Source organism: Eleutherodactylus coqui, chromosome 4, assembly GCF_035609145.1.
Source record: "Eleutherodactylus coqui strain aEleCoq1 chromosome 4, aEleCoq1.hap1, whole genome shotgun sequence".
Taxonomy (NCBI): Eukaryota; Metazoa; Chordata; class Amphibia; order Anura; family Eleutherodactylidae; genus Eleutherodactylus; species Eleutherodactylus coqui.
The window spans coordinates 184,740,282-184,752,317 of NC_089840.1; positions in this window are offsets into that span (position 1 = coordinate 184,740,282).

Genomic DNA, 12,036 nt, shown 5'->3' on the forward strand with positions numbered 1-12,036 from the left:
ACAGGGGGGCGGGGAGGCTGCACGAGATTTCTCTCCTCATGCTCCCCTGCCCCTCTCTATTGACATAATGTAGCGGCCGTTCAGTACTGAACGGCTGTTATTTACACTGAGTGATCAGCGATCTGCTCATTGTCCATCGTTTATGCAGCATAAACGATGAACGATGAGCAGGTCGCTGATCGCTCAGTGTAAATAGCAGCTGTTCAGTACTGAACAGCCGCTATGTTAAGTTAATAGAGAGGGGTGGGGGAGCGCGAGAAGAGAAATCTCCTACAGCCGCCCCACTGTGAGCCAGCGATACTATCTCCCATGCAGCAGCACGAGAGCGAGTATGTGCGGGGATGAGTGTCGTTTGCCCGACATTCGTCCTGTGTAAATGGGGCTTAAGATACCTTTATACCCAATATTGCCATATTAAAGATTTGAGATAAAGTAGAATATTTTAACTTGTCCTGGTTTATCAACATATAAGAGCAGACTAGTAAATGTACGTGAAGGATTAAAGAAAGTGTTATTATTTTAAGCAAATCAAATGTGAAAAAACAGCAATAATTACTGAAAAATAAAAATAAAAGTGTACTGTAAAAAAAAAATCACCAATGCATAGTCAACTGTTGCAAAGTATCATGGAAAGAATGTCTCTTGTTAAAATTAATTAAGTTCATAAAATACATTTTCACAGATGCAGCAAAGTTTTGCATGACTTTTAATGTATTATGATAACTTTATGTGCTGCTGTTTATGTACCCTTTCAATTACTTTACAATGGTTTTGTTGTGTTAAGATAACAATAGCTTTCAAATGACTTAGAATAAAATAACTTTCTATAACAGGTTATCACAGACAGACTAAACTCTGCTACATCAGTATTTTAGTCTACAAAGCAGGAGTGTAGTGGAGCCCAGGACAACACCCGGGTAATTTTTTGACTGGCCAGGTGATCTGAAAATAGGCCCTCTGTGGCCTTGATTGTGTGGATGAGCCTAAAGCCAACACAGAGGAAGAGAAAAGCACCACAGCACAACACCAGCATCCAACAGAGCAAATGAGGAAGTTCCTTACTTACAGCCAATGATAGTGGGAGGCAAATAAGTTACATTCTCATAGAATCGTGGAGTCGGAAGGAACCTCCAGGGTCATCGCGTCCAACACCCTGCTCAGTGCAGGATTGACTAAATCATCCCAGATAGATTTCTGTCCAGCCTCTGTTTGAAGACTTCCATTGAAGGTGTACTCACCACTTCTCGTGACAACCTGTTCCACTCATCAATCACGAGATGAACGAGTAGAGGGGGGTAATTACCTTGCGTGATCTAGACTCTATGCTTCTCTTAATACATCCCAGAATTGTTGGCCTTTTTTGCTGCTGTATCACACTGTTGACTGCTGTTCAGTCTGTGATCTATTAGTATACCCAAACCTTTGTCATGTGTGCTGCTGCTTAGCTCTTTTCCTCGCATTCTGTATGTGTTTTTTCATTGTTTATGCCCAGATGTAGGACTTTGCATTTTTCCTTGTTAAATACCATTCTGTTAGTCGCCGCCCACTGTTCAAGTTTGTCCAGATCTTTTTGAATCCTGTCTCTTTTCTCCAGTGTTAGAACAGCAAACAAGAAAAAAGAAAAAAAGCCCCCTGACGCTCCACTGGTATGGATATAGGTAGAGAGTGACTTACTTGGTAGGGGTGCCTGGTTTTTTTTATTGATTTTGGCCTCTTTTACAAGCCTCAATTCATTGTTAGCTTTTGCTTTTCTGACACTTGCTTCTATAAACTGCATTATATTCTTCTTTGGATATGCTCCCTTCTTTCCATTTGATAAACATATTTTTCTTTTTAGCAAATATTTAAATTTTCTGTTCATCCATCCTGGTCTCTTTGAATACTTCCAATTCTTCCTTCTTTTATGGATTGTTAACAATTGTGCTTTGACTATTTGCATTCTCTGATGCTTGAATCTCTGTGGAGATTATGTTTTTCTAACATACAATGCAATACCTCCTCCCCTTTTATTAAGTCTGTTTCTTATAAATAAGTTGTATCCTTCAAGCCTTGTATTCCAATCATGTGTATTATCCCACCAAGTTTCCATGATGCCTATGACATCATATTTCTCTTCCTGTGTTAGGAGCTCTAATTGTTTCCCATGCTCTGTGCATTTGTTTAGAAACATTTTAGTTTGTGATTGGTGTATCTTGCTCCTCTACATTCCTTCCGAAATTTTTCGTCTTGGTTCTTTCTTTCCATTTCTAATAGCAAGGTTCTCAAATCTATTAATTAGCTGTATATTTTTGCCTAGCCTTTTACTTCCCTTTTCCTATTGTTCTAGTTTAAAGCTCTCTTGATGAGTGTAGCAAGGCACCTGCCAAATTTATGCTTACCTGTCATTGTAAGATGCAACCCATCTCTAGCAAGGAGTCAATCATATAGGTAATTCACACCATGGTCTAGGAATCCAAATCTTAACTGATGGCACCATCGACATAACCAGTTGTTCACATCTAAAATCCTGTTTCATCTACTTGTTCCATGGCCATCCACTCGGAAGATGGATTAGAAGACCACCTGTGCTCCTAGTTCCTTCACCATCCTACCGAGCTCTTCCAAGTCTTTGCAGATAGTTGCAAGGTCCTTTTTTGCTATGTCATTTGTGCCTACATCTATTAGTAGGAATGGGTAGTGGTGTGTAGAACTGAAGAGTTTTGATAGCCTGTCAGGCACATCTTTGATTTGTGCACCTGGAAGACAGCACACCTCTTATGAGGTTATGTCAGGTCTGCAGACAGCAGCCTCTGTTGCTCTCAACAGGGAATCCCCCACAACCACAACTCTCCTCCTCTTCTTCACAACAAGACTTCTCTTTCTCCATTCAAGAGGATTCGGAGTGCTTACTATACTGCTCTTTATACTGTTCTTTGATGTATCTCTTCATTGTTCTCCTGCGAAAGAGACTGGTACAAGTTCCTGAGTAGTATGGGTATTGGTTGACTCCTGATCCTCCTACTTCTTCTCAATGGCAAGTTGCCTATTAAGCATTTTGGGCAGGCTGCTTGAATATACACATCAAAGTGAGAGAAATAGTTGTAGAGAAAGCTGTGGCAGCATTATGGTGTCAGGACCAGTGGCTCTCTGGGGCTCCTTGCCCGCACCACTGGCGCTGTTACCCGGGCTGCTGGGGTACGGCGCAGGTAGTTCTGGTCCTTGTGACCTCCTTTGGCCGCCGGGGTCCGGGCACACGTTCCCGTGTGCAAAGGGCAACGTCTGGGTGACCAGGTTGCTGGGGATGCGGCAGGTCCGTGTCCCCGTTGCCATGGCACCCCGACTAACAAGCTCTTCCTCTGCAGGCGCTGGGGGCTGTTCCTTCCAGCATCCTTGATTTGGTCCTGCTGCCGTCAGGCTCTTCGCCCCAGTCAGCTGCTGGGGCGGGAGTTCTGACAGCATTTTAATGGCTCAGTTTTTCCCTGTGATTGCCAGTGTATGTTAGGTCTTCCAGCTGCACGCGTGTTTTCTTGTATTGACACCCACTTTGACTCTTTGCTTTCTGGACCCGACTATGTCTTTCGCCTGACCCTTGGTACTACGTTCTTCCCTGTTGCCGACCTGGATTGTCTGACCTGCCTCTGTGTTTTTTGTCTCCGTGTTTGTTTGTGGTCTGACTCCCGGAGAGCCTAGGGACTGTCGCCCAGTTGTCGCCCTGGGGTTTAGCCCAGGGGGGCAAGTAGGTAGGGACAGGGGTTACGGGCAGTTCAGGGACTTCCTGTACCCAGACTCTAGTCCCTTGACATATGGAGCCTGACAATGTACATATCTGTAAATGCTGTAACTGAATGATACCATATTGTGTATTATTACACTTTCTTAGTCATACAACATGCCTAGTTGTGTAGCTGAAGGCTAATGAGGCCTGATACAAAAGTTCAGCTTTGACCAATTTACCACCAGTTACAACAAAATAAAAAATCTTCTAGGGGAGAATACTTCCATTCACAGTATGATAGAGTCTGTATGGCAGTATACAGAGCTCTACCATGTGTGAGAGCTCTTCTTGTGTATCTATGTAACGAAGGACCTGGTCTGGGTCTTAAATGCATTCTCTAGGGCAAGTTGAAATATGCAGTTCATTAATCTCAGATCTGTGGATGCTTTAGCACAGGAATAATTTTATTTCAAAATAACTGGATTGGTATAAATTCAACCTGTCTATAGACCAGACCCACTCGTCAACCAGAAGATGACTACAGAACACAATAGGCATCCAGGCAAGCAACCACTGTTTTTGAAACGATGGTGCACTATAAAGTAGCACTCTTGCTTAACTGTTTTCATCCTGCAGTTCGGTTGGAATCTGTTGCGCTAGGGTCCTTTTACATGAAACGATTATCATTCAAAAATCGTTGGATCATGAGAATTCGAACAATAATCATTCAATGTAAACGCAGCCAACAAATGAACGACAAACGATTATTCAATCACTTATCATTCAATCTTCATTTTAAGCAGGTATAAAAATCATTGTTGGATCATTTGCAACCCATTATGTGTAAACGACGATAATTGAGTCGTTCACATCAAAGTCCTATCTTTTCTCGCGCGTAGTATTAACTCGTGATAAACCTCTGCTGTGGCACAGGATTTCTTCATTCCCGCAGGGAGTAAAGAATAATAATAATAATCTTTATTTGTATACCGCCAACATATTCCGCAGCGCTTATCCCCTGCCATAAGCCCTTCCCTGAAAATCATCCCCAGAATTTGTTAAAAATGAAAAAATATATATACTCACCTCATCTCAGCTGCTGGGGCTCAGGCGCATCCAGCCTGTCTTCTCCCTGCACTGCTCTGAATCTGTTTCAGCAGGCAGGGATTTAAAATCTGCACCTGCTGAAAGGGCTATATCTAATTGGCTGAGCACTCAGCCAATCACAGGCAGCACTCAGCCATTCATTGACTGACAGCTGAGTGCTGCCTGTGATTGGTCACAGTACTCAGCCAATCACAGGCAGCACTTGGCCACAGGTTCATCCTGTTCGTGCCACACAAAAATTAAGTCTGTCCTGCAGTGATCGAGGAGTGAGTAATAGCCTAGGAGACAGCGAGGTAGAGTTTGGCCTTGTCATGGTGGCTCTACCGTCTTCCTCCCGGAGGGTAACTGGTGACACATCCAAGGGCCGAGGGCAGGTTAATAAAGGGGAACCCAAGTGATGGATTACCTTGAGTCTTGTTTTTGCCTCGTGACGTCACCGTTTCTACCACAATGGGGGATTCCTGGATAGTTGAGTAAATCCTCTCCTGAGTAGCTTCCGTGGGGGGATTTCTGGGTGACCGAGTAAATCCACACACACACGGGTACAGTTTAAGATGCAGCCTCTGGAAACGGACGGGTGACTGGTCGTTTTACTTAACTTGAAGAACAGTACAAAACAGCAGCTTCTTGGAAAATAATGTGGCCGCGGCCCCATTGAAAGCGATGCTGCACGGACCTGCATTCACTCGTGTTTGTGCACGTACATGGGTGCGCAGTTTTTCACGCACCCATGTATGCATATGCACACACTCATGTAAATGCACCCTAAGCCCTGAGACTGCTTTCAGGTGAGCTGATTTTTAGCCTGTATAGGGTCCGTATTTTGCGGACCATAATGCAGAAATAAAGTATAACTGTGAGTATGTATCTATTTACATGGGGCTATTTTTCACAGCTGTGTTTATAAAATGCAGTTTTGGGTGAAAAATACACACTGTAGTATTTGGAAAGTGATTAAAATATGGATACGTCTGTATGTCCTCAGAATTTCATCATTATTTGGTCAGCATTTGCATTGATTGGTATTAATTTCCAGGATCAGTATTTTCCAGTAGAAAATGAAACCAAGGATAGCAAATATGGAGGAAAATACAGATCAAATAATGCTGAAATACTGAGGACATACAGTTGCTATTTGATCTGTAACACGTCTGTATTACAAACATATTACAATACACTTCTGTGAAACTGGCCTTAATTTGCTTTTTCAGTGTCCGCAGTGTTTCTATGAGAACACTCTGACTTTAGTACAGTGATCAAACTACTAACGACCACTTGTCTGTATGTATGTGTGTGAGTAATTCTTATGCTCCACCCCTGGTAACGTTATCGCTCCACCCCCTGGTGACGCCATTAAAGGTCCTACAACATATATAAAACACAGAGTCTGGCCGACAGAAGAACAACACAGTTATGGCTCTTGGAAGGGGAGGACAAAAATAACACACTGAGAATACAACTAAGCAATTATTATCTCAGAAGACACAACTCAGCAGTCCTGACAGAACACATTGACCTACCTCCACCACAGAGATCCGGTGTGCTGAAGGACTTGTGGTGATGTCACTGCTGTGGGAGGAGCCAAGCTGTGTTTGTCTTGTGTGGTAATCAAGCTACTGTGAGTGTGATGTGCCACAAGAAACACTGGGACTATATAATGTCCTATTACTAGTATATAGTATAAAGAGGTGCAAAGTAAGGAAACTTCAAAACCTCATTGCACCGCGAAGAATATAAAATGTGGCACCCTTTATCTTATGACACACATTTATACCAGCTATACATATTTCCAATGTAATTCTTTCTCTGCTCACAAATTACAGGTGAAAGTGATAAAAAAGCAGTTAAAATTAGCAATTTATTTCAGCAGAAAAAAAAACTGTAATATTTAAGACTTTACAAGACGATGTGTGGATACATTGTATATAAAGCACTCAGACAGTCTGATCTTCCTTTATCATTTGGTAGGAATAAAAGCATAGTTGGTCTATGAAGGCTGCTTTCACACACCAGCATATTCTGCAATACGCTGTGGATTGTTTCACTGTCAAAGTTCACATCAAAATCAGCATTGTTTGAAAATCGATTTTCACATGGAAATGTCAGCAGATTTAGACATTTGCAAATTTGCGTCAAAATCTGCATGTTAGACATGTGGCTTTTGATGCAGATTTTTTCACATGAGGAAATATTCCACAGCATATTGTAGAGTATTGTGTTATGTGAAACCACCCTGAAAGGGTTGTACTAGATTGGAAAAAAACATCTGCTTTACTCATGTGTTGCTTATAAGGTTATTATAAGGTTTTCAAGGTTATTATAAGGTTATTTACTGATGTGCTGGTTGTCATTATTATTATTATTATTATTATTATACGGTAAGGCCCTAATTCTTTTCTTCAGCTACCAAAGTTATTTTTGCTGCGTTTTTTTTAGTCACATGAAGAGCTATTTTTATGGGTTTTTTTCACAGAATTTTTCTCAGTTTTTTTTAGTTTCATTACAGGTAAAAACTAAAAGACTTTACATTTATAGATGCTTATTTTTAACATTGGTATATTTACACTAAAATAAAGTAGAGGAATGGGTTGTAATTACGTACTATAATTTGAATAGTCTCGGATTACAGGGCAGATAAGGCGATGGTTTAGGTTGGCGTTGGGTCTTTTTCTTTTTTCTATATATTATTCTTATTTTTTAAAATCATTTCTTAAAATCATTTTTGTAACTATTTTTTGAACATCTATGTTCCCCATGATGTCATATAAGACCTCTGGGGGTCATTCACATTGTCATTTTTTTCCTCTATTTTACACTTTTCCACTGTAGCTGAGGCATCCATAGTTACAATATTTGCTAACAGAGCTGTTCTGGCTCTGCCAAAACCCCGCAGCTCTTACATGACAAGGGGGCACCCGGTGATCACGTGATCGCCGGTTTGAATAGCAGAAGTGATGCTTCCCTTTTCTCTATTTTCTACATAGCGCTCATTATGTGGCCCACAACAGAGAAGGCAGAATCAGGTAAAAATGCTTCTGCCCTCTCCCCCGGGTCCTGAATGGCACTCAGAACAGAAGGCGCCCTGACCTGGAAGGGAGGAACAGTAAGTACAGTATATTTAGGTATCATGTCCAAGGCCTGAATTAATTTTAGGCACAGGCCACTGAAGTAACTTTGGGGTCTGATCGAAGGGTCTAAATTTATGTTGGGAACTGATCTTGTTTCTAAATTAACTTTGTGGTCTAGACTGGGGTTTGAATTTATTTAGGGGACTGACATGGGCATCTGGAGTTTTTTGGGATCTGATCTGGATTGTGGATGAATGAAGCTATAAGGAATTATTCTAAAAATAACTGTTAAAAAAGGGACAAATTAAACCTACTAATGTATGTACAGCATGGTACTACACGGGGATTTTCCTCTAGAATACTTCTATAACATGGGGTGGGATCAAATCGTGACAATAATTTTACAGGCTGATTCATTAGAAATCTGGCAGAAATAAAAAGTCTGTATTCTTCCGTATGAAATGAGAGGCATATGAAGTTACAGTACGGTCCTTAGGAGCATTGTATTGCTTTGTGCAACTCAAGGCTTACAGAGTTGCCATATGTGTACATGGGTCCTTAATTATACACAATGAGGTGTTGTAGGTGGTGAGGGGAGCAGAAGAACCCAAGCTGAACTTTTGCACTAGGACCCATAAGCCTTTAGCTATTCTTCTGATGAATGGGGCTGAGCTGTAATACAATGCACAACCTGCAAACTATTGTGGCACTTTTTTCTAATCCTATACAACCTCTTTAACACAGACATAGAGTTTAGCTGGTCTGCCCCAACAATACAGGCCGTTAACCTACTGACTGTTCAATAGTTTAAAATATATTCATGTATATGTTGTTGTATAATTAGAATAAATGTTACATTGTGTACTTATTTTTGTTGCTATTTGCATATAAGATTATCATAAATAACAGTTCCAATTCACTATTTCTAAACATATATATATTCATACAACAAATAGCAATGAGATACTGACATTGAAATGAAGAAACCACAATGACAAAGATCATAGAATCGTACAATGGTAGAGTTGGAAGGGACCTCAAGGGTCATCGGATCCAACCCCCTGCTCAATGCAGAATTCACTAAATCATCCCAGACAGATATTTGTCCAGCCTTTGTTTGAACAGTTCCATTGAAGGAGAATTCACCACCTCCCGTGGCAACATGTTCCACTCATTAGTCACCCTCACTGTCTAATATCTAATCTGTCTCCCCCTTTTCAGTTTAATGGTTATTTTACACCAAGAAGAACCCCTTAGGTTGGCCTTTCATAACTTAGACATTGGTTCTAGTCTTTGCTTGTGCAAATGAGAATAGGGCTGATCCCTCTGCACTGTGACAAGCCTTCAGATATTTGTAGACAGCTATTAAGTCTCCTCCCGCCTTCTTTTTTGCAAGCTAAACATTTCCAGATCCTTTAACCATTCTTCATAGGACATGATTTGCAGATCGCTCACCATCTTGGTAACTCTTCTCTGAACTTGCTCTAATTTGTCTATGTCTTTTTTAAAGTAGGGTGCCCAGAACTGGACACAATATTCCAGATGAGGTCTGACCAAGGAAGAGTAGAGGGAGATAATTACGTCATGTGATCTAGACTATATTCTTCTCTTAATACATCCAAGAATTGTGTTTGCCTTTTTGGCTGCAGCATCACAAGATAGAAATGGTCTGTACATTCTGTAACATTCAAGGTAAACTGGCAACAGATTTAAGTTGGTTGATATGGTTATCATTATCATTCCAGAATACGTGTCACAGTGACAGACTTCATCATCGATAATAGACAAATTGCCATTTACAAGAGTGTCACTGAGTACAAAATGCATTGAAATGATGTCAAACAAAAATGTTTAGAAATTCCTTGTATCCAAACATCTAATCTGCTGGGAAAATGTAATAGTGGTTTACCTCTATGCTCTGCTTTCCAGCAGTGAGTTACATTCCAGTACCCAAAAGTGGTATTCAAACATATTCCATAGTGGAACAATTTACTTTAATGAGGCAAACAGAGTTCAAAGGCGCAAACTTCAGATTCCCTTGGACCTAGTTTTTGTTTGTTTATACAGTCTTTTTTGGAGGACTATATTGTAGTTGACTACAATTCTAATTGCAGAAAAGGCACCTGTTAAAACTTTTACCTTTATTTAATATACACTAGCTGATTACCTGGTGTTTCCCATGTATTTTATTTTTAGACAAGGGAAGAATTTAAATATGTGTGTGTGTACCGATTTAATATTTTAGTATATGAGGAGGAAGAGGTCATCTGTGTTAATATATTGGTATATGAGGAGGAGGTCGTCTGTGTAATATTAGTATTTGAGGAGGAGTAAGTTGTCAGTGTAAGATATTATTACACTGAGGGGAAGGAGGTCTGTGTAATACTGGCGTAATTAAAAATTAAAAACTCACTGACTTCCCCTGTAATGTTTGTTGCCAATAGCAACCAATCACAGCTCAGCTTTCACTTCTTATACTGCTGAGGTAAAATGAAAGCTGCGCTGTGATTGATTGCTATGGGCAACACAGATTTCCTTTTGGCCAGCTTTCATAAGAGGGGGTGCTGGGCTAATTTCTGTGTGGTACATAGTGGCTTAGTGCTGGTGGGAAGCTGTGCGGTAGTTAGAGCAGAGGAGGAGGTTGTCTGTGTAAGATATCATTATCTGAGGAGCAGGAGGTCTGTGTAATATATTAGTATTTGAAGAGAAGGAGGTCGTCTGTGTAATAAATTAGTGTAAGATGAGGAGGTCGTCTGTGTTAGATAAGACTATGAAATAAAAATCATCCAGCATTCACCCCCCCTCCCTCCCAGGGGTAGTGGGGCTGTCTTATCCCCCCAAATTTTTCCCATGGGATAAGTTATATATGCACCAAGTTTGGTTGAAATTGCTCCAGGCATTCATGAGTTATGGTGGCATATACATACATCCTAATATATCTATCTATCTATCTATCTATCAATATAGAAAGATAGATAGATAGATAGATAGATAGATAGATAGATAGATAGATAGATAGATAGATAGATAGATAGATAGATAGATAGATAGATAGATTAAACCCTAACATACACAGAAAAATGCAAAGAGTGTAGCAAATCATTAAGATTGCCCACTAAGGTCATAAGGATGAAAACATCTAGCGGAATTATGCCAAAATCAGGTAATAAAGTATAACCAGATGTTACTCACTGTTAGCAGATTCTCATTCCTTGTTATAATTTAGATGAGCCATATACTTCTACAATCAGATAATAAAGGGACACACCCATAGCTAAGAAGTAAAAATCTCAAACTTATCTTGTCCTATTAAACCTTAAACTCCTACCTACCCACAGAGTAATCGCCCTGAAAAGAGCAACCCTGCTCACCACTTGCTCTGTGCTACTTACTTTGTCAAGTGATCCCTATACCATAACAAGGGACAGGTTACCCTCATTTAGTGTTTAGTTCAGCCTTCAATTATGCAATATTATCTAATAAGACTAGACTATTAGTCATTAAGACTAAGGAAAAACAATCACAAGAGGCAGATGGAATAATACATATTATAGCTACCTATTGTGCTAAAATTGAGTTTATTGTGAATATATTGAGGAAACCTTGGGATATAAGAAAGACTGATTGTGATTTGAGGGACACTATCCCAGACTATCTTGTAACCTTTAGATGTTGATAATTGTAGACATTGCATGAGTTAGCTTTCTGGTCTATATTGGACCACATTTGGTCCATTAATAAAGAGGTTGTCCAAGTTATGGAGGGGCATCCTAAAGGGTTCCCCATAATATAAAATATCAAAGAAGCTGATACTCACTCGCCCCTACTCATTCCCTGCCAGCGGCTCTGGGTCTCCCTGCTGACGTCATCTTTAGGGATTGCTTTCAGCATGACCTGTGTCCAAACAGGCTGCTGCAGCCAATGATAGTGCTCAGCAATTATCACTGGGTGCGGTCATTGGCTGCAGAGGCAGGCTTAAAGGATGTCACAGGCTGACTGCAGCATGTAAACAGCAACCCTGCTGAGACCTGGAGCCGCCAGCAGAGAATGAATGGGGAGCAGTGAGTATAAGCTCTGTTGTTATTTTACACAATGAGAGATCCTTTAGGTTAGCCTTTCATAACTCAGACAACCTATGTAATTTAATCACATTAAGGGGGTGGGTTG